The following is a 23883-nucleotide window of genomic DNA, read 5'->3' on the forward strand; positions in this document are numbered from 1 at the left end:
GAATGGTTTGACAGTGATGCATGTCCAAATCGCGACTTCCTACCACATCCTAAATGAGTATCCTTTGCCAAGATTTGCCGAGATTCTTTGAGTTGCAGTCTATATATGCTTTAATTAAATTGTTCAGCATCTGCCAATAACTCTGGGAAACCCGAATGATTTAAAAATAAAAATCAGGATGGGCAGGGTCTCCCTATGAAAATGTTTTGCGGAAGTTACTATTGGAATCATCGATGGTTTCTTGTGGAAGCTCCAGGAGAAGAAAGGATGAATGGGTTTTATTCAATATTTTGTTCTTTGGTGCCTGGCGGAGCAACCTTCATGAGAAGGACTGAGACTATGCTTGTAAGGCTATGTCTAGAGTTCCCAAGAAGGGTTGATTTCTGCAAAAGAATCTTGCCAGGGCTGGAAGCTGCCTGGAATTCCAATCTGAAAGCCCTGCTGGCTAATCCCTGTGACCTGTGGGTGGGCCCTGGCTATCCTGAAGAGGGAACAGCCATTGGCACATGGTCAGAAGCACTGCCATCGTTCATAATTAACCCTCCATGTACCTGGGCAGAGCCTTGACATGGAAACGAGTTGCAGGTCTGAGCTTACAGAACCCCTGGTGGGCTCTGGCTCCAACTGTGATGGCCTGGGACTCGGGCTCAGACTCAGAACCAGAGGAGACTCAGTCTGCACCGGATCATTTGTCTCAGGCATCATCTGAACCAAGTCTGGGGCCTGATCCTGAAGAGTCCCACTCTGCACAGGTTCCCCTGGAACAAGCACCAGCTGGCCCAAGTCAGGGGCCTGAGCCTGCCCTGGCTCCAGATGTGGGGATGACCTCGTTGCCTTCAGCTGGGCCATCACTTACAGCTGCTCCACTACCAGTTGGGTCAGGGGAGGCTGAGGCGGCCTCTGGGTCTAGTAACCCACCGACGTCTTCCAAGCTGCAGAGACTAAGGTCTGAGAGAAGGAGAGACCTGAGTACTCGCAGGAGGAGTGCTCGCCTTCTGGCAAGACAGGGAGGTGAGTCGCCGGCGGATCAGGACCAGCCGTTACCCCAACAAAGATAAAAGAAGAAGAGTTTGGATTTGATATCCCACTTTATCACTCCCCTTCAGGAGTCTCAAAGTGGCTCACAATCTCCTTTCCCTTCCTCCCCCACAACAAACACTCTGTGAGGTGAGTGAGGTTGAGAGACTTCAGAGAAGTGTGAGTAGCCCAAGGTCACCCAGCAGCTGCATGTGGAGGAGCAGAGATGCGAATCCAGTTCCCCAGATTATGAGTCTACTGTTCTTAACCAAGGCTGTTGCCCCAGGTTGCAGGAGCAACATTGCTGTATGCTAGATCCTGCCTGAGATCCTGTACCTGTCCTTGCCTCGTGCCTCGTGTCCTGCCTTGGCCCTGTGGGACTGACTCCCAGCGGAACTTTCGGATTCTGGACCGGTCCTGGACTGCGTTTCATGGGTTACCCCCGGGCCCAGGACACCAACTAAACCCCAGTCCTACCCTGGCATCTGATGCCAGGCTGTTTAATGCTGATGGGCACTTCCATTATGGGTGATATCCAGACCTTGAAAGGAGAACAGTCCTGCTTCTCTGTCTCTCACAGACCTGCGGCCTCCACAGAGGCACCAAAACCACTCTTCCCTTAAGCTCCACTTCCTTTCCACCTCCTTCTCCTCCTCCTCCCTTTAATGTATGACACTCAGCCAGCCACGGAGTAAATTCAAACTGAAATGCATCACGTCGGAGAACAAATGCTCACGTAAGAGAAAGCAATTGTTACACAGAGGGAAAGAGAAAGCGGTGAGAGAGAGAGAGAGATCTCCGCTCTGCCCTTGGCTCCCTCACGATGCGCCAACATAATTCTGTCCCGGTTTACAGATTTTGCAAGACTCTCGGCCTGAACTACCTGTCAATTCAGGTTTAGCCAAGTTTCTTAATTAGTTGCTTTTTTCAGCAAGCTAAGCAGGAGCTGTCTAATTTACACAAGTGACAAACATAACGGAATAATAAAGAAGAGCTTATATGCCTATTTCTCAGCCCAAAACCGTTAATAATGCCAAACTCCTCCATAACAAAGCTCCCACTTTTAGCAAAGAATTAGATTATCTGAGCAAATGCAACCCCTGAAATGTAAACATTGTGGTTTCGCTGGTTGCATCTGCCTGTAACCGAGATAGGTGCATGTGTCGCTTGCGGTGGGTGGGATGGAGGGCACAACGAGAAGACAGTTTTTCACCAGGTTTCAGAAGAGGAAGGAAAAAAGCCCTCTCACCGCTCCCCAGAAGATGCAAAGCAAAGATCCTCTTTGATTGCTGGTTGCATTTCCCTGAAACCAATAAATGCCGTTGGGGGAGATGAGAGGCTGCCTCCCCCCCCCAGTCTTTAAGATGCATTTTCCGCCCCCGAATCCGTCCCATCCCTGCCCCGAAGGATGCTGACCTATAATCCTCAGATCAGGCCAGTGCACAAGGAGAAGATTGCCCATGAACCCAGTGCCCTCTTGGACCAGTCCTGGGTCGAGGAGGCTAATTTGCAGGGCGGAGAAGGTAGAATTTCAACAACAAGCCTCCTAACCCCTTGGGCCGTAGCTCAGCCTGGCTGGATACAGCTTCTGGACTCCCTTAAACAATGCAGCCTGGGTCCAGCACTGGCTTGGCAGCAGCTTTTCCTGACATTCTTCAAGGCCCCCAGAGCATCTAAAAAAAGGTGGAGGATCCCAGGCAGGAAGCTGCAGCCGCCACTTCAATGGAATGAGAACAGCCGTTCTTCCGGAGGAGGGGAGCCACCCATGGCTGGCGCCTCGAGGGCAGGGTCTTGCCAGCTCAGACACGCTGTGCGCTCTCTCTCTCTCTCTCTCTCTCTCTCTCTCTCTCTCTCTGGGTTTCCACAATGTCCACCTTTTCTACAAAGCCTCCAGCAAAACCCCATCTCATCCCTGCCTGAGACACGCGAAGCTCAGAATGCACACCAGCCCTTTCCACCTCTTTCCGCCTCCCTCTTTAATTCCCCCTATATTGAACAATGACTGCAAGAAGATCAAACCTCTCCATTCTGAAGGAAATCAGCCCTGAGTGCTCACTGGAAGGACAAATCGTGAAGCTGAGGCTCCAATACTTTGGCCACCTCATGAGAAGAGAAGACTCCCTGGGAAAGACCCTGATGTTGGGAAGGATGGAGGGCACAAGCAGAAGGGGACGACAGAGGACGAGATGGTGGGACAGTGTCTTCGAACCTACAAACATGAGTCTGACCAAACTGCGGGAGGCAGTGGAAGACAGGAGGGCCTGGCGTGCTCTGGTCCAGGGGGTCACGAAGAGTCGGACACGACTAAATGACTAAACAACAACAGCAACATATTGAACAATCTGATTGCCAGCCTCCCGGGGCAGCAGGGCCTCGTCTTCCGCAAAGTGCCACACTCATTGCGCACTCTGCCAATGAACTCAGTAGCACAAGCTGGACCTGGCACAAAACGAGGCATCTTTGCCCTGCAAAAGGAAGACTCTGGAACAGGGGGCATGTGATGCTCTTCAGACCCAGAATAAGGAAGGGATAAAGGATGCATTTTCTCTCTCCCTCCAGTCTTTCCCTGCTCCAGGGCTGCCAACCCCAAACCTGAGCAGATTCCGTAGGCCTTTTGTAAGTCCATGCAAGTACCTGGTAGCAAGCAAGCAGTGAGTGTTCGGTCCTTTCGAAATTGGTGTCCTATGTTCTTGGTAGGGCGCCCCGGAGACAAGCCTGACCCATGTATCCTGCCCTAGGTGCAGCTTTCAAGCCATCTTCAAGGGCAGTCCCACAGAGAGTACATTACAGTAGCCCAGTATTATTATTATTATTAATTATTATTATTACTACTACTACTACTACTTCTACTACTACTTCTTATTTATACCCCACCCATCTGGCTTGGTTTCTCCAGCCACTATGGGCAGCTCCCATCAGAATATTAAAAATGCAATAAGACATCAATCATTAATAACAACCCTACAACAGGGCTGCCTTCAGATGTCTTCTAAAGGTCAGGTAGTTGTTTATTTCCTTAACATCTGACGGGAGGATGTTCCACAGGCAGGGTGCCACTACCAAGAAGGCCCTCTGCCTGGTTCCCTGTAACTTAGCTTCTCGCAGTGAGGGAACAGCCAGAAGGCCCTCGATGCTGGACCTCAGTGTCCAGGCAGAACGATGGGGATGGAGACGCTCCTTCAGGTATACTGGGCCAAGGCCATTTAGGGCTTGAAAGGTCAGCAGCAACACTTTGAATTGTGCTCAGTATGCTCAGTACTGGGAGCCAATGTAGGTCTTTCAGGACCAGTGTTATATGGTCTTGGCAGCTGCTCCCAGTCACCAGTCCGGCTGCCTCATTCTGGATTAGTTGTAGTTTCTGGGTCACCTTCAAAGGCAGCCCCACGTAGAGTGCATTGTAGTAGTCCAAGCAGGAGATAACCAAAGCATGCACCACTCTGGCGAGACAGTCCATGGGCAGATAGGGTCTCATCCTGCGTACCAGATGGAGCTGGCAGACAGCTGCCCTGGACACAGAATTGACCTGCACCTCCATAGACAGCTGTGAATCCAGAATGACTCCCAGGCTGCGCACCTGGTCCTTCAGGGGCACAGTTACCCCATTCAGGACCACAGGTTGGCTCTCCTTGTCTAGAAACAGAGCTAGCAAACCAGCTGGATCTGCCACAGATCTGCCACAGAGGCCCTTCAGTTTCATGGCTCCAGAAGCACCCTCAGACTGTGCACCAGGTCCTTCAGAGGCAGGGCAGCCCCATCTAGAGGAGGCAACCTCCCCAATTCCCAGACCTGAGCACATCCACGCCCAGCGCCTCCATCTTGTCAGGATCCAGATTCAGACCCTGCATCCCAGCATCAGCCCAAGACCTGCACAGCCTCACATTTGGTAGAGAAATAAAACTGGGTATCTGCAGCATATTGGTGACCACCACCACCCTTCTTCCAGATGCCTTGACTGCTCTCAATGGCATCATATAGATGCCACACAGCGCCAGGGACAGAATGCAACCTGTGGCAGCCCGCAACCCAGAAGCCAAGGGATTGGGCCGCTGTCATCCTAAGCCAGCCTGGCAGCAGCCTTGCAGGGTGGAAACCATGGCAAAGCTGCGCTCAGAACTCCCCAAGCTGCAAATCTGCTCCAGAGGGTTGCTAGAGCACCAATGGCGGCAAAGGCCTCAAGGGGGACCAGCTGGGTTACATTTTCTCCTGTCTCTCCCCCATTACAGGTCTTCTGACAGGGCAGCCAAAGTTGATTCCATCCCTAATAATAATAATAATAATAATAATAATAATAATAATAATAATTTATTATTTATACCCCGCCCATCTGGCTGGGTATCCCCAGCCACTCTGGGCGGCTTCCAAAAGAATATTAAAATACTATAATACATCAAACATTAAAAGCTTCCCGAAACAGGGCTGCCTTCAGATGTCTTCTAAAAGCGTGGTAGTTGTTGTTCTCTTTGACATCTGGTGGGAGGGCGTTCTACAGGGCGGGCGCCACTACTGAGAAGGCCCTCTGCCCGGTTCCCTGTAACTTGGCTTCTCGCAGTGAGGGAACCGCCAGAAGGCCCTTGGAGCTGGACCTCAGTGTCCGGGTAGAACGGACCAGACCTGAGCCCAGACTGGGATGGGTCTAGACAAACTGCTTCTCCCAAGAGTGCCCTACAATTTCACTCAAACAACAGAAACTGATAGTCGAGTAAATGCTGACAATATTGCCATATTTTTTAAGACTGGGCGCAGGCGGTGTTTTCCCTCCAGAGAAAAAAATGATGTTTCTCCCCTCCCACCCCTTTTGCCTTAAAATATTTTTTCTCTGTGTTTCCCTGCATCCCTACTCATGTCCAAAGAGTTAATTTTGCTTCTAGACGACGCTACAAGGGAAGGTCGCCCCCACCGGCATTTCCATGCAGCTTGCTACCTTTTACAGGGGAGGGGGCAGAACATTTCTGTTCCCTTTATTCAGCTGTGCCTTTGGAACAGCCACGCGGCACACTGCTGGGCTTTTTATGGAAAGCCGCCCCCAGGATGGGAACGAGCAGAGAAAGAGAAGACCGAGGAGGGGGTGGGAAACAGGACTGAACAGAGAGTCCCCTTTGCCAGGCAGCTTGCAAAGGAAACTCTCCCCCAGGTGGGGGGCTGTGGGCACCAAGCGGAAGACGCTGGGCGTGAGCAAGGGCTACAATTACAGGTGGGGCAGGAGGCAGGAAGAGGATATGGGTGGAAAGTCACACACTCAGCAACCCACGGGGCTGCTAGCCTCTTACCAGTCTCGCATCTGCCCCAAGCGCTTTGCACGGCCACCGCAAACCCGTCGGTGGCGAACTCAGGGGGGGGGGGAATGAACAACAGCGACGTTTTCAATCTTTAATGACCTCCCCGAGCCTCCCCGCGAACCTTCCTTCTCCGATAACAGTGTCTCCCGTGGCGACCAGAGAAGCAGGCTAAGATTACGGGGCAAGTCCAGGGGGTGCTTTCAGAAGTGACGGGCAGCGCCTGTGTACGCCTCTCCTGCATCGTTGCAACTATGCAACTGGGAATCTTCAGAATGCGGTTGGTGACATAGCAGAGGCACTCCAGGAAGGGGGCAGCGTGACCCTGGCATGAGCCACCTCAGGCCACGCCACTTCATACAACCGCAGTCAGAAGTGGGTTTTGGTTAAGTTCGTCCACCTACCAGTTGTTTTCTCTCTGACCACAACCCATGGACAGAGTGAGACCTCTTGAGCTGCCCGCAAGAGGAACAGGGTTTCTGAGCGCGGGGGCAGAATCCAGAATGCATTTGGATCATGGCCATGATCACATAGGAACAAGTGTCGGCAGTGTGTGGGCCAGTTCAGGGATGGGTCCACCAGGAAAGGGTCTTTTTTTAAGCAGAGCTCTGTGAACGGTACAGTCTCAACAGAGGGGCCTCTGCCCTACAGTGACTGAGCAGAACCCACCAGAAATCTCTCAAGCAGATCCAGATGGAAAATCATTGCCCCTCTCCATTTGCCCACAATTGCACAAAGATTGACGTAGCCACTGGTCCATCCCTTGCAAAAGGGCCTGTAGGGCTTGTTTACAAAGCTATTGTACTACTAACCTTACTGTATGCTAGTGAAATGTGGACCACTTATAAACGCCATCTCCAACTCCTCAAAAGATTCCATCAATGGTGTCTCCAAAAAATCTTACACATCACTTGGGAGGACAGGCGAAGTAATGCCAGCGTACTGGAAGAAGCAAAGATCACCAGTGCTGAAGCAATGATTCTTCAACGTCAACTTCGCTGGACCGGTCATGTTGTGTGGATACCTGATTAGCGTCTTTCCAAGCAACTACTCTATTCCTTAAAAATGGAAAGCGTAAAGCTGGTGGTCAACAAAAGAGGTTTAAAGACTGTCTCAAGGCAAACAAAAAAATTAGTATAGACTTTTAGAAGACATCTGAAGGCAGCCCTGTTTAGGGAAGCTTTTAATATTTGATGGACTATTGTATTTTAATATTTTGTTGGAAGCTGCCCAGAGTGGCAGGGGAAACCCAGCCAGATGGGCGGTGTATAAATAATAAATTATTAGTATTATTAGTGTCAGTATTAGTATTAGTATTAGTATTAGTATTAGTATTATTTAAGTACAGACAACTGGGAAACACAGGCCTGCGAGCGCTGCAGTTGGAGAACAGCCTTTACCCAAGGTGTCATGGACTTTGAAGATACTCAAACTCAGGACACAAGGGGAGGAATGTGCTAAGAGGAAGGCACACTGGGCAAATCCACACTGTGATCAACTCCCGACCGGAAACCAATGTCCCCACTTTGGAAGGACGTTTGGATCCGGAGCTGGCCTCCACAGTCACTTACAGACTCACTGTTAAGACCGTGTTTGTGGAAGACAATCTTCCTCAGCTATGAGGGATCACCAAAGAAGTCAGCAAAGGTGCTGTGATCTTTTTGGATGCAACCTCATTTGTGTTGTGTGGCTATGTAGACCTGGATGAATCACTGGGGGGAGTAAAGGCAGACACACTCCAAAGGGTGGTGAAAGTGACTGAAGAGCACACTTTGCATCTGAGGTCACCACCAAGGAAACTCATTCAAACTACTTTCCCCACACTTGGGGCTCATCCAGACTTCCACTTGTCCTGGGTCTTCCACAGAGTGATGTTTTCTCTGATTCAGGGCTAGAGAGTGTGCTTTCCCCAGGGAAAGTAGTGGGGCAAAAAGGAAAACCACTTGGACCCATGCTTTCTAGGCATGCAACAGTGAGGACGAACCCTAAGAATGCCAGACTGTAGCAAGGGGCATACAGACCTTTGAGTGCTTCCCACATGACGTGTCAGCAGGCTACAAGCAGACATGGGTGCAGGATGAGCAGTGAGCATCTCTGCTCGACTCTCCCTCCATCCCAGAACTCTGTCGGAGGCTGCAATGGTTAGCTGAGGGCTGGGTGGGCATGGTTTGGAGAAAATAGCTTCATGGGTGAAATAGGACTTCCTGGTGACCAAGATTGGCCGGCATACCAGCAGCTCCCTGCCCCCACTGCAACCCCTCCAAGTGCAAGCTGCTATCACAGAACGCTCCCCCCCCCATGCTATTCCTCTCATACGGGCCCTGCACGCAATGCGAGGCTGTTTTTCCTGTGTTTCCCATTCCAGGAAGGGGCATTTCCAGTAAAGAAGGAAGAACCTGCTATTGGAGCAACAAGAAAGTGACCTTTTGACTGCATGCTTATCGTACTCCTAAACCATGACCCTTAAAAGCAAAATAAAAAAATTCCTTCCAGTAGCACCTTAAAGACCAACTTAGTTCTTGATATGAGCTTTCGTGTGCATGCACACTTCTTCAGATACACACTTCAGATACACTTCTTCAGTGTATCTGAAGAAGTGTGCATGCACACGAAAGCTCATACCAAGAACTAACTTAGTTGGTCTTTAAGGTGCTACTGGAAGGAATTTTTTTATTTTGACTATGGCAGACCAACACGGCTACCTATCTGTAACCTTAAAAGCAAACCAGCTAAGGCCCTTCCTGAAACTGGCTGAGCAGCCCATTTGTATTTTGCCAGGATGGTATTATTTGATTTTGAATTGATTTTAAAATGAATTGATTTTAGAATGCTGTGTTACTTTTATTGTTGTTAGCCGCTCTGAGCCCGGCTTTGGCTGGGGAGGGCGGGGTATAAATAAAATTTTATTATTCTTTTATTATAGCAGCCGGAATGTGGGGTGCTGGCAGGTTGGGCTTGAAACCCTAACAGAGTCATGGGTGACCATGGGGCCAGTTGCACTTTCTTTGCCTCACCTCCCTCCCAAGGTTGTTGTGAAGACAAAATGGAGAGGGGAAGAACTACGCTCCCCACCTTCAGCTCCTTGAAGGAAAAGTGGGGTGTAAATGTGATAATAATGGTGGTGGCAAACGTTAGATTTGTCTACTTCATTTGCAGGTCAGGATCTGGGCATCCTCCACCTAACTAAGGGGCGACGCTGGAACGAAAACAAGCCACACCTGCCAAAATTAAAGCACCACACCGTGCAAGGTGAACAGAGCACACATTCCTAGGAGAACCATTGTTCAGTCCTTGTGCAATTCTGCCTGCCTGCCTGCCTTCCAGCTGAGCCCAGCCCAACCCCAAACCCCACAAAGCTCTCCTAAAACTTCCCACATCAGCCCTGATGAGTGCCAGCCTGCCAGCAGGGCTCAAGGTGGCTGGTCACGTCCGACAAGGGCATTTTCCAGAGGAGAGGCAAAGCGGCCTCCAGCTGCCGTCTGCTTCAACCTGCCTCCCACCGGTGTTTCGCCCTTTCCCCGAGAATTTCTCTTGCCACAAGGAGGAGCGCAACAGTGCCAGATGTGGTGGACTACATTTCCCAGCATGCCACAGGTATTCTGAGTCCTTCCTTCGTGCCCTAGACAGCCCTAAGACCAAGGTCAGCAGGGGCAAGAGAGGTTCTCTGTACAGTGCAAGTCACACCTGCTGTTCTATAGGCCTGTGACCCACACCTGCCAGTCTTTCATACAGATGTGGACCCAGAGAGAGGGGGGCATTAGTCCCCACCTCTAGGACTCTTCCAACACTCCCCTGTACCGAGACAAAATCTCACCCAACTCATGCATTAAAATCCCCCAGGAGGATAATTTTATCTTCCTTAGGCTTCTCTCCCGCCCAGAAACCAATGTCCCCACTGTGGAAGGATATATGGATCCAGAATTGGCCTCCACAGTCACTTATGGACTCATTGTTAAAATCATGTTTACGGAAGACAATCTTGCTCGGCTACAAGGGATCGCAGAGGAAGAAGTACTTAGACGCGGGTCCACTGGGCACAGAGAGGGTGTGCCAGTGTGCGATCGCACATTGATACTGCAACTCACACAGGCGCACAGCCTCCCACAAGCCCTTGCCACCCACATGCCGATTCTCTCACTAGGGCACGGAGCTGACCCCCTGCGCCCATATGTTGGCACAACCCTCGTTGCGCAGCCACAACACTTGAGTCATCCTAGCGCACGTCTCCCTCACTCTCACCTTGCCACTTTCTCCAGTGCACTTCCAGCTGGCACACTAACGCAAAAGTACTTCCTACTTTTTGCACACTCCTGCTAACCCCATGCATGTCCCCCTGGGCATCCTGTGCCAGGCACCCTCTCCCTGGCACACTCTTCCCCCTGCCTGCCCTGCTGCAACTGCCATCCCGGTGCAGAACACTCTGTGTCCACTCTCAGCAGTTCACATGCTTACCTGGGGTCTTCTGACTCTTCCATGCCCACCTTGCCTTCCTCCCCATCGCACGCCACTCACTTTCTTCTGGCGGTGAGTGAGTTGGCCCCATTCCGCCCTCTGCTTCTCCAGTGCCCACACATGTCGCTTCCGCCTCTTTGCCCAGAGTTTGGCAGGTGCCCCCGCAGTGTGCCAAGGGGCCGTTTGGAGTCCTCCTGCCCGGAGGGACCCTTACCTTTGGAGGAGAGACCACTGGCAGTTCTGGGGTGGGCTGTCAGGACCTGATCAACCATAGCAGCGCTTGCTGGCTCCCTCGCTTGCTGGAGAGTAAGGGAAGGAGGGAGGGGACAAGGGGGCGGATGGAGTTGGGGGGAGAGAGAGAAAGAGAGAGAGGGAGGGGGAGAGAGTGTCTGGAGAGGAAAGAAACCAGAAAGATAAATTTTCTGCTGCGAACTCAGCCCCCTCGGCAGCCTGGGGAACAGAGTGTTAGTTTAAAGTGTTGTCATGGCAACGGGGGTATGTGTGATGGGGGGAGAGAGAGAGAAGCAGGAAAAGTTCAGAGCTGGCTGTTGGAAGCCTCGCCAAGCAGGGCCAAGCCAGAAGGCAGGCAGGCAAAGAGGGAGGGATGGATCCCTGGGTGAAGAGAGACCAGGCCTTAGGGGAGGGGGCATTGCTGAAATATTCGTCCCTGTCCCTCCTGCCTCTTGCAGGAGATTGCTGCTGGTCTCAGGCTCACCAGGAACTTACAGAGTCTGGCCTGGAAGGAACTGATGGTTGCTGTTGGAATCGGAAGGGATGGGCACTTTGTGCATGCTCCGTGGAAGAATCTTCTGGATCAGGCCCGTGGCCCACCTTGTCCAGTATAGGCATCCTGGCTAAGAGCCCTTGACAGCCCCCTCCTCCTCCTCCTCCATGAATTGGTCCAACCCTCTTTTAAAGCCATCCAAGTGGCTGGCCGTCTCTGCCTCCTGTGGGAGGGAGTTCCACAGGTTAACTATTCATAACATCTGAAGGTTGCCAGTTGGGTGAGGCGGATCTCCAGCCCCTGGATAATGCCGGGCTTGCCTGAGTGTCAGCAGCAGCTGCAGAAAACGAGTCAGAGCATCAGAGTCTGACATGCCAGGTGCCCTGCAAGTGTTCTAGTTTTTAGTGCAGTGCTTCTCAACCTGTGGGTCCCCAAATGTTGTTGGGCTACATCATTCCTAGCCAGCATGACCAGTGGTCAGGGATGATGGGAGTTGTAGTCCAACAACATCTGGGGACCCACAGGTTGAGAAACACTCCGTCTAGCGGGACTCAAGGGAGCTGTACTCCAAAACATCTGGTGGGCATCAGATTTGGGGGAAGCTGACCCAACACAACAAGGTCTGTGCTGACTGGCCGTGGCTTCCCAGGAGTGTCGGGAAGAAGGGTTTCACAGGATCACAGAACTGGAAAGTTGGGATGGGTCCCCCAGCGGTCATCTAGTCCAACCCCCTGCAGTGCAGGGTTTCCTGCTTCTTGATCCTTTTCACCGGATAGGGTTTAGTCTGTGACCTTCTGCAGAGAAGGAGACACTCAGGACTCAGGCATCATAGATGGTGGCCTGTCACCTTACGAGGCAAGTCCACCTTTTGCAGCGTGACTGGCGGTGAGGCTAGGGTTACCAGACGTCCCCAGTTCCCAGAGACAGTCCCCGGATTTGCAAATATGTCCCTGGAATGTCCCCAGATTTGCAAATCTGTCTCTGGGAAACATGGCAGTGGCAGCCTCAGCAGCCCGGAGCCAGCCTGGGAGCACAGTTGGCTCTGGCTGGCTTCAGGAGCTGCTCGCTGCTGTGGCACCCACCATTTTTCCTCACCCATATGATGTGTCTTGTTCACTTTACTGGGGACGTCCGGTGGCACAGATCTCCTGTCCCCTTCCCCCTTTGTTTAGACTGATGGGGGAGGCTTGGGAGTTGCGGGCAGGCGGCCGTTGCCCAGTTTTCAAAAACTCTGCGCATTTATGTTTCACAGGGTGCGAAAGAAGGGCTTTGCACCTTTATACAATATGCATGTGTGCTTGGGCCCAGGGTCTGTTGCCTCACCATCCCCACTACTGACTCCCTGTTGCTTCTCAGCTTCAAAAAGTGTCCCCGGATTCATTGGAAAAAATCTGGTAACCATAAGTGAGGCACTCTGCTCATGCTAAAATATCGCTGTCCAAAGACCAGCTTGCCTTTATGCTTTTGTTGGGATTCCTGCATTTCAGGGAGGGGTGTGTGAACTAAATGACCCCTGGGTCCCTCCCAGCTCTACAATTCTATGGTTCTATGAATGCTAAGCCTTCAAATGCAGTTTCAGGGTGGTCTCAGCCTTCCCACAGCCACCACTGTGAAAGCTAGCAGGTGGCGAAAGGAGGCAAAAGAGGAAAGAAGGGCATTTGGGGGTGCCAGAGAGTATGTGGGGTTTTCCATGGAAGAGACACACACGCAAAGACCCGTTTATCCAAAGGCTGCCTGGCTCAGCGGAGCACCGGGACTTCCCAGGCACTCCCTGGAGCCTATTTCAAGCACTCTGCGACATCGAAACTTTCCGAGAAAAGGAAAGGGAGAGCGGAGACCCTCCGGAAGCTGAATCAGAGTCAGGGACGCCATTCCCCCACCCAAAGCCTTCCTGCCCATGAGCAACGGCTGGTTGCAAAGACGGCTCCAGGTCTGGGGAAGATGGGGGCTTGGGCAAGATCCTGTCACGGTCTGTCCCAGTGCCGGATTTACGTATAAGCTAAGCAAGCTATACCTTAGGACCCCACTCTCTTGGGGGCCCCCAGACAAATTTAAAGAAAAAAAAACCCTTGGATGTACATTTCCAAAATAGAAGATAAAAAAACAAATAAAATAAAACCCACATACAGCAACAGTGTTTTGTGGGCTCCTATTTGTTATGTGCAGACAGCTTTAGATCAGGGGTCAGCAAACCTTCAGCAGGGGGTTGGTCCACTGTCCCTCACACCTGGGGGGGGACTATATTTTTTTTGGGGGGGCGAACAAATTCCTATGCCCCACAATAACCCACAAATAAAAGGACACATTCTACCCATGTAAAAAGACCAGGCAGGCCCCACAAATAACCCAGAGGTGCATTTTAAATAAAAGGACACATTCTACTCATGTAAAAACAGGATGGTTTCCAGACCATCCATGGGCCAGATTGAGAAGATGAATGGACCGCATCCGGCCCCTGGCCTTAGGTTGCCTACCCATGCTTTAGATCCTTATTAGGTCCATAAATGACCAATTCATCATGGCTAAGCCAAAAGCAACCCTGGGATGAAACAACTGTTCTTGCCTTTTGGGCTCATGGACACTTCCATTTGTCTCCAAATTTCCAGGCAGGGATCAGGGAGGTTCTCCCCCACACACCACTTTTCCAGGGGAAACCCGCAAATTACTGCTGAATCAGAACAAATGTCCATTGGGTTTTCTGCAGAGGGCTCCCCCAGGGAAAGCAGCCAGGATGAAAGAAAACCTCTTGATCCCATTGCCAAGAAATTACAGGTCAAATGGAAGTGTGTACGAGCCCATTGTTGTGGGTTTGTGGGGCTAGTCTACATGATGACCAAGTCCGTTCTATTTCCTGGGGTCCTGGATCCAGCAAGGCTTAACATCAAATGCAGGATTCATTCTAAGCAGAGCTTGGGAGGGCATCTGTCAGGGATGCTTTGGCTGAGATTTCTGTATGGAAGGGGTTGGACTAGATGACTCTTGGGTTCCCAACTCTGCAACTCTATGATTCCATTGTTGCACTAGTCAGGCAAGTTTCTCTCTGAGATAATGTGCTGTCCCCGGGGGTAACCCGAGCAACATGGTCCAGGTCTGGTCCTGAATCCAAGGTTTCCACGAGGAGTCAGTCTGACAGGGCCAAGGCAGGAAACCAGGCAAGCTCAGGCACAGGATCTCAGGGAGATTCTGGCAAACAGCAATGTTGCTCCCACAACCTGGGGTGGGATGCAGCAGCCTTTTATCTTTGTCGGGGTAATGGCCGGTCCTGATCCCCCGATGACTCACCTCCCTGTCTCGCCCGAAGGCGAGCACTCCTCCTGCGAGTACTCAGGTCTCTCCTTCTCTCAGACCTCAGTCTCTGCAGCTCGGGAGATGTTGGTGGCTTACTAGACCCAGAGGCCGCCTCAGCCTCCCCTCACCCAACTGGTAGTGGAGCAGCTGTAAGTGATGGCCCAGCTGAAGGCAAAGAGGTCATCCCCGCATCTGGAGCCAGGGCAGGCTCAGGCCCCTGACTCGGCCCAGCTGGGGCTTGGTGCAGGGGAACCTGTGCAGACTGGGACTCTTCAGACTTGGTTCAGATGATGCCTGAGGCAAAGGATCCATTGCAGACTGACTCCTCTGGGTCCGAGTCTGAGCCCAAGTCCCAGGCCATCACAGATAATGGCTAAGAAAGGGAGGCTGGAGGAAGAGCCCTGATGTGGTCAGAGGTTGCTGAGATTGTTTTAGGGCTCATTCAGACTTGCCCTGCAGCTTTCCCCTGGGGAAAACATCATTTTTTAAAAGTGGAAGCTGTACATGAATTTAACAGGCCTGAAGGAATCATAGAACTGTAGAGCTGGAAGGGAACCCCGAGGTCATCCAACCCCCTGCAATGCAGAAGTGACTTAAACCAAGACAATCATCACCTCCGAATGCAGCCTTGCCTCCCGATTTTGGACTACAACTCCCATCAGCTCCAGGGATCTTGATGATCACAGCATGCAAATCCCCAGAGCTCTCACAACATCAACCTGCTGCCTGTGTTCAAGGGGGCATCGCCTTCTGAAACAGCACAGAAGTCTCCAGGGTGCTGCTCTTTCCCAAGCTAACAGAGCTTGCAAATTAAATGAGCAAAATGATCCATTTGGATGGCTGTACCTTAAGAGCATTATGCTTAACCATCCCAATTTACCGGGGATATATCACTAGTTTCCTGGCCTCTGGCCCTGCTAAACTACTCATCCTGTTTTTGCCTTTGGAGAACGTCTTGTTAGATTTCCATTAGAAATGGTTACTTGAGCTCCTCCTCCTTGGGGTACAACTGCCTCCCTGGGGGGTCTGCCTCAGGGGGAGGGGGTCTTCAGAAGGCCCCCTTGTCCAGGCTCCTGCTCCATGTAGGAAGTCCAGAGCATCTCCAACAGAGGCTTGAAGACCTCCAACAATGGAGAGAGCCCATCCGCTCATCCCTCCAGCTCACTGATGCCTTGGATTAAATGCTCTTAGGTTCCCCGCAGACTGCCATTTGCAGTAAAAAGCAGGTTTTTGCAGGCAAAAATTTAAGGCACTCAGACAGGGTGCTTTAAAGTGCTGACCTGTGCCTAGGAGCGTGGCACAACAGGACGTCCGGATGAGCCCTAAGACAGTTCTCCTGTTGCTAAACCGAGATCAACCTCCCTGTAACTCAGACCCATTAAATTTAGCCCTACCCTCTTGATTTGCAGAGAAGAAATATTTTCCCCATTCTATGCGAGAGAGCCCTTCAGGCATTCGAAGAGTGCTTTAAAAGAGGATTAGACAAATTCATGGAGGGCAAGGCTATCAATGGCTACTAACCTTGATGGATTTGTTCTGCCTCCACAGTCGGAGGAAGCAGGGCTTCTGAATGCCAGCTGCTGGACACTACTCTTGGGCTTGGGTCCTGGCCATGGGATTCTGATTGGGGCAGATGCTTGACTGCTGAGCAGACAGATTGCCGGACAGTGAGACCTGTTCAAAGGGGGAACGGGAGAAGCAGGCTGCACCTACTTGCATGAACTCCTCTTCCAGCCCCACTGCAGCGCTGGACTCCAGGAACTCCCTTGATCGGTGCTCGGAATCTCTCTCAGACAGGTGCGTGTCATTGTTAATACACAACATGATAAAGTCTGTCAGGGCTGCTGGGGGGGGGGGGTCACCTGTGCCAGTTCATCCTTAATGTGGGGATGAAGTTCCTGGTAGAAGTGGAACCGACAGGCAGCTTCATTCCACAGGGTGTCTGCAACCCACTGACGAAACTCTGCGGTGTACAGTGGTACAAGAAAGAAGATTCCACCTAAACATTAGGAAGAACTTCCTGACAGTAAGAGCTGTTTGACAGTGGAATTTGCTGCCAAGGAGTGTGGTGGAGTCTCCTTCTTTGGAGGTCTTTAAGCAGAGGCTTGACATCCATATGTCAGGAGTGCTCTGATGGTGTTTCCTGCTTGGCAGGGGGTTGGACTCGATGGCCCTTGTGGTCTCTTCCAAGTCTATGATTCTAAGTACTTAATTTGTTCTGGAGGTCCGTTCTTAACCTGAAACTGTTCTTAACCTGAAGCACCACTTTAGCTAATGGGGCCTCCTGCTGCTGCCGCGCTGCCAGAACACGATTTCTGTTCTCATCCTGAAGCAAAGTTCTTAAAACCTGAAGCACTATTTCTGTTAGCAGAGTCTGTAACCTGAAGCGTTTGTCACCTGAAGTGTATGTAACCCGAGGTACCACTGTACTCGGTAACCGGGCGAGCCCCCTGCCCGAGGTTCTGCAGGGTCATCTAGGCGTGGTTCGGCTCCCTGAACACGCCCTCCAGGGCAGCAATGAAGATGTCCAAATTCTCCAGCAGAGGGTCGTCGGCCTCAAGGTATGGAGTGACCCAAGAAAGTGCCGGGCCCACGAGTAGGCTGACCATAAGGCACTCCCGGCTCTGTGGGGTGGGAAGGTCTGCTGCACAAGTGGCAAACATCAGCCGACACTGGCTTACAAAGCCTCAAAGGGCCCCACTCTCCCCCATGAACCTCTCCGGCAATGGGACGGGGGGAGCATGTTGGACTGGGGCCACAGCAGGGGCCGCTCAAAGTGCTTGAACCTCCCCCTGGAGCATAGCTACCTGCGCGTGGAGGTTCTGCAGCACAGTGGTGAGATCTATAGGCTGGGCTCCGTCCATCTTGCTCCCTGGCCGGGATGTAGGTTGGCCACAGCAAACTGTCACGGTCCAGTTTACAGGCAGTTGAAGTCCTGGCAGAGGATGGTGGGACCGGGGGCAAGATGGAAGGATAAGAGCAGGAACAAGATTCAGGAAGCCAGGAGTCAAAAGTCAAGGGTCAGAGAGCCGGGAGTCAAGAAGCCAAGGGTCCGAGGATCAGGAGGCAAGGAGTCAAAAAGCCAAATGCAGCAAGGCAGGAAGCATGTTGCTGTGGCCAAGAGCCAAAGGGAAATGCTGACCTTATATCCCTTCCCGGCTCTTGCTACCAGGTGCTGTGACTTACCAATCAACCTCACCTGTGCGGCCACACCTTGCCTCTCCAGAACAAACTTAGGGAGCCCACGAGCAGAGCAGACTGGCCTCAGAGGCATGGAGTTGCCATGCAGTTTGCACAGCTAAACACTGTTCAACAGCAAGCTTTCCAATCCTTTTTAATTTTATTTTAATTTTTGAATCCCCTTTGAAAGCTAGGGGCCTGGCATCATTAAAACCCTCCCGAACCTGACAAGGAAATCAGAAAATCTCTCAGAAGCCAGCGTGGACACCCAAGGCTTTTCATAGAATTGCAGAGTTGGAAGGGACCCCAAGAATCATCTAGTCTCGCTGCAAGGCAGGAATATGCAGCTGTCCCGTACGGGGAAACGAACCTGCAGCACCACTCTCTAACCAACTGAACTATCTGGGTGGCACTGATATGACGCCTAAACAATCTACAAGGAAGCCCAATCGACCAGCCTCCAAAAGTCTCTTGACAAGGGTCAACCCTTCTGGATCTGCACACCATTGTTTTGTGTTCCTTAGGCAGTTGCGTCGACCAGCAAATTGACACAACGTACAGAGAATAAGGACCAAAAACGTATCCTGCAATCTCTCTCTCTCTCTCTCTCTCTCTCTCTCTCTCTCACACACACACACACACACACACACACACACACACACACACACTTTCTCCCACACAGAGTAAACCGAGAACCTCGGTCAGCCGCGAAAAGCCTTTGGGAGCACAGAAGTAATTCATAGGAGGAGATCTGGGCCCCAGCAAACACCACGTGAAAAGGTTACGGCTGCTTCTGGCAAGGAGTGCGACAACAAAAGTCATTTCCAGCGCGTGTTATTTTACTTGGCTCTTTGAGAACAATATTTGCTGAGTCTCCCTCCAGAATACCCAAGCCCCTTGCTGTTTGGCTTCACTTCAATTGGACTTAAATGCTGCATGCAAAGAGTACAGACCTTGCGCTGAACCCAGCCACGGTTCTGGAAATGGAGTCTCCACAGACCTAAGGATGCACAGCAAGGAATTTGCGTGAAGCTCTTGTTGGTACAAGGGCAGTGAACCAACAGATGAGCAAACCAGCTTTCCCAACCTGGTGCCCTCCCAGATGGTGTTGGATTGTAACCCGGCCCCAGCTGGCACAACCCATGGTCAAGGGAGGCGGAAGCTGTAGTATGGCAACACCCAGAGGGCATCAACTGAGCAAGGCAGAGTTAATCATCTGCCTTTTAGCCAGTTAACTCAATAATCTTAAAAAATAGTTGCCTGTTATCCAAAGCTCATTGCACCTGTCTTTTGGCAGCTGTTGAAGGAAGGGAAAAGTAATTTTCAGGTTAAGTAATAAAAGCGAACTCTAATTAGGAGGGAGGAGGCCACTTTTAACATTGATTTCATCCCACCTTCTTGTTGCACCAACGCAGAAGATAAATGTCATTCAATTACCTTCTTCTGTCATTGTTAAGACCAAAAGCAAAGATGCGTCTTTAAGCTGGGTGCATCAAAAACAAATCAAGTGTCCTCGCAGAACTGTAGAGTTGGAAGGCGGTCACCAGGAGTCATCTAGGGAACCCCCTGCAATGCAGAAATATGCCATCCAACGTCGGGCTCAAACCCACAAGCCTGGTGTCAGGTGTGCGTGTAGGAGCCAGGTCCTGTGACCAAGGGGCCTTCCTAAGTTTGTTCTGAAGAGGCAATGCGCGGCCGCACAGGTGAGGCCGATTGGTAACTCACAGCACCTGGTGGCAAGAGCTGGGAAGGGATATAAGGTCAGCATTTCCCTTTGGCTCTTTGCCACAGCAACACACTTCCTGCCTTGCTGGATTTGACTCCTTGCTTCTTGATCCTTGGCTTCTTGACCAGTGGCGTAGCGTGGGGGGTGCAGGGGGGGCTGCCCGCACCGGGCGCAACATCTGGGGGTTAGGGTTAGGGGGCGCAAATCCACGGGTTAGGGGGCGCAAATTACTGGCCTTGCCCCGGGTGCTGACAACCCATGCTACACCACTGTTCTTGACTCCCTGCTTCCTGACCCTCGGACCCTTGGCTTCTTGACTCCTGGCTTCTGGACTCCCATTCCTGCTCCCACCCCGCCATCTTGCCCCTGGTCCTGACATCCCCTGCCAGGACTTTGATTGCCCGTGAACCGGACCGAGACACCTGGGATTAAGATTCTCATGCTCTACTGACTGAGCGACAACAAAACAGAAACTTCTCCGGGGGCAGCAGCAGCCGGGGTGGGCAGGGTGCTTGTGGGGGTGCCGCCCATGGGATTCTGCCACCTGATGCGGCTGCCTCAGTCCATCTCATGGACCGGCCGGCCCTGCCATAAACCCACAGGAAGCAAACTGCTGAGGGTCACCACATATGTGGAAGGCAGTTGCTCCATTGCTCACCTCGAAGCCCAGGGTCAAGAGGTTTGGCCCAACAGAAAGAACTCAGGTTTTTTTGGAAAAGTACTTTTAAACATTTTCCCCCCAGTTCATTATGGATTATTTCCCAATACTCTTTTACAAGTCCGGTAAAGAGGTAAAAGTAAAGGACCCCTGGACGGTTAAGTCCAGTCAAAGGCAACTATGGGGTTGCGGCTCTCATCTTACTTTCAGGCCGAGGGAAACAGTGTTTGTCCACAGTTTTCCGGGTCATGTGGCCAGCATGACTAAACCGCTTCTGGCGCAATGGAAAACAGTGACAGAAACTAGAGAGCACAGTCCTCTTCCTGCCGCAGCAGTGCCTATTTATCTACTTGCACTGGCATGCTTTTGAACTGCTAGTTGGTAGGAGCTGGGACACAGCAACGAGAGCTCACCCTGTTGCGGGGATCTGTCTCAAGGCGAATCTAACAAAATGTAATATAAACACCGACAACTGGGAAACACTGGCCTGCGAGCGCTCCAGATGGAGAACAGCCTTTACCAAAGGTGTCCTGGGCTTTGAAGACACTCAAACTCAGAATGCAAGGGAGAAACGTGCTAAGAGGAAGGCACGCTTGGCAAATCCACACCGTGATCAACTCCCGCCCGGGAACCTCTGTCCCCACTATGGAACTGGCCTCAATAGTTACTTACATACTCACTGTTAAAACCGTGTTCATGGAAGACAATCTTACTCGGCTACGAGTGACCGAAGAAGAAGAAGAAGAAGAAGAAGAAGAAGAAGAAGAAGAAGAAGCCACCCATGCCCCTTTTACAAGTCCACCACATGTGAAAGAACGTTCCCTCTACCTCATTGCTTCAAAACCTCATTGCATTAAAAGGCCTACTACATTTTGCAACCTTTGCTTACAAGGGAATAGCTGCTCCGTCCTCTTGGTCAATTTCCCTGACCTTCTCTAGATGTCTCCCATCTCTACAGTATCCTTCAACAAGTGAGACAACCAGAACCGTATTCCAAGCATGCTCGCTCCATGGATTTGTACAGTAGCATCACAATCTTGGCAGTTTCACTTCCTGCCGCACAGCCCCAATATTTTTTATCTGGCGCTTGCCATTTGCAGTGATCTTTCCCTAGAGAAAACAAGGGAAGCTGCACGGCTCCGGGTCCAACAAGCCCAGCACTACAGCAGCCTTACAAAGACCCCCCCAGTCCCCCAGTCCTTGCCACCACCTCTAAGTCCCGCAAAGGCCCCGTCCCTTACCTTGCAGAGGCTCACACTCCGAGTCCAGCTTCCCTCTGGACTCAGGATGGACTCAGAGATGAGAGCTGCAGCTCCTGGCTCAGCCCCCTTCCTTCCTTCCTCCAGTCCGCCTGCCTCCCTGCCAGGGAAATGAAAATAAAAAAGGCCCACACCAGACTCTTAGGCACACCCCACTTCCCTCTTCCCAGTTCCCAGTTCCAGCCACGTTTTGTGCCATATTTGCCTACCTGCAACGATTGGCTTCTGCCTTGCTTTAAATGTTGTGAGGATCCTATGACCTTTTAAAATGTGGGAGGGTTGGGGGAGGTGGGGGGTTATTGGGTTGTTGTTTTTATTTCAACTACATATTTTGCGGTTTGATGTTTTATTCTATTCTGTGAACTGCCCTGAGACCTCCAGGTATAGGGCAGCATATATTGGTAAATTCAATGAAGGAGAAGGAGGAGGAGGAGGAGGAGAAGGAGGAGGAGGAGGAGAAGAAGAAGGAGAAGGAGAAGGAGAAGACTGGAGAGTCAACCTGCTGACCACGCCTCAGGCAAATGGGGCACAATGATCAAGGAAAAGCTCAGTTCCACAACTGGGAGTAAGTGGCAGTTGTGTACATGTTTTTGTACAATTTATCCTGGTTTTGCTGCTCAAGGGGGCGGGGCAGAACACTGAAGCTCCACCCATAACCCCTGAGAATCCTGCTCCGCCACCCCACTGGCTTCTGGGATCTTTGGCGGGCACTGTGATCCCTTTCAGACATATCTTCACAATGCCATTTGGAAACACACCCATGGAGGAACAGGATCTCAATGGCATCATCAGGGCTCTTCCTTAGACTACCTTCAGCTTTCCTTTGGCTCCAGCTCCTGAAGGACTGCAGCAAAACCAAGCACTAGGTCCTTCTTCCAGGTGAACTGAGTTTGGGATTCCCAGGACAGGTACGTCCTATTGGATGGCTGGATGGCTCAGCAAGGGGCTGATAAGACCAAGGTTGCAGGACCAATCCCCGTAAGGGACAGCTGCCTATTCCTGCATCGCAGGGGGGGGGGCTGGACTGGATAAACCTCAGGGTCCCTTCCAACTGCATGATTCAAGATAACGTAGAGCTCAGTCCTGGCCATGTGGCATTTGCAAGTCAAAGGGGAGGGGCCAGTGCTGGAGACTGGATGAAGGAGAGGAAGATCTGGCTGTTGTCAGGGCCTCTTGTCTCAGGATGCAGGCAGGATAAACTATCTGGACAGCTTTCCGGAGCCGTGATTGTGACTTCCTCTTCTAAGGCAGCTGAGCTGAAAAGCCCCCAGACCTCCAGCTTGGCGGGAAAAGCCTCGCCAGACCTCCTCCTCCTCCTCCTCCTCCTCCTTGAATTGCAATTTGTTGTGATTGTTTTCATAGAATCATAGAATCATAGAGTTGGAAGAGACCACAAGGGCCATCGAGTCCAACCCCCTGCCAAGCACAGGGGGTTTTAGGGCACAGCAGAGACACCCTGCCTTTATTTTTATTTATTTTTTGCGTCCTGAATTAATATTCTTTATTGATTTAAAAAATTTCATGTCTATACAAACATTATATACCATCTCTTGACAGGTAAAAAAAAGAAAATTATATAAAACAGAAAATTTATAAAGAAATAAAATATAAAGAAGTAGCAACCTCCTGAACCTGACAAGGAAATCAGAAAATCTCTCAGAAGCCAGTGTGGACACCCAAGGCTTTTCATAGAATTGCAGAGTTGGAAGGGACCCCAAGAATCATCTAGTCTCACTGCAAGGCAGGAATATGCAGCTGTCCCGTATGGGGAATCAAACCTCGATTTCAGTTAAAGGAACCCAGCTTTTCTCCTTAAAATGGAAGCCGTGCTCTTCTGCTGCCTGTACACCCTCGTTCCCCACCCCACTGGCTCACAGGTCACAGCAAAGGAGCCAAGTCCATCCAGCCTCATTGTGCTTCTCTTGCGATCTCTGGTCATAGCAATACTTTCTCTGCTGCAGGCTCATGGCGATGGCCAGAGCCCAGCCTTAGCAACTGTGGTTCCTCTTGAGGTCACACCTCATTCCCAGAATCCCTGCATAAGCATCCATTCCACCCTGCTCCTCCTTAGCCTGCTAGTCAAAACTGGGCAGCTCAGGTTTAGCAAAGTGTCCCCTACCTTACCTTGAGGCCTTGCCGGGAACAGTGTGTTGCAATGCAACAACCTGAGCCCTGTGAAGCTTCCCTTAAATTTGCTTGCCAAGTGCACATCAAACCCACCCCTCTCTGAGCTCACCTTAATTGCCCAGGAAATATCATGCAGGAAGCGGATTGAAGATAAAAACGGATCGGAATAAAGGCAGAGT

The 23883-nt window shown here is 51.3% G+C and overlaps 1 protein-coding gene across 8 annotated transcripts in view; it reads right to left on the minus strand.

Annotated features, from left to right (window-relative positions):
• The window catches only part of SHANK3 (SH3 and multiple ankyrin repeat domains 3), a 455788-nt gene extending 434128 nt beyond the window's left edge, over positions 1 to 21660 (minus strand). For 7 of the 8 annotated variants that reach the window (XR_014223665.1, XR_014223666.1, XM_082238699.1 and 4 more), the window contains exon 1: positions 10957 to 11078. The gene's annotated coding sequence lies outside the window, so the exon portion shown is untranslated. Of the gene's footprint in view, positions 1 to 10956; positions 11079 to 21559 lie in introns of those variants that run through there. The other variant, XM_082238697.1, reaches the window with a different exon arrangement.
• Positions 21661 to 23883: the final 2223 nt, after the last annotated feature.

Source organism: Podarcis vaucheri (assembly GCF_965113315.1).
Source record: "Podarcis vaucheri genome assembly, chromosome: 10".
Lineage (NCBI taxonomy): Eukaryota > Metazoa > Chordata > Lepidosauria > Squamata > Lacertidae > Podarcis > Podarcis vaucheri.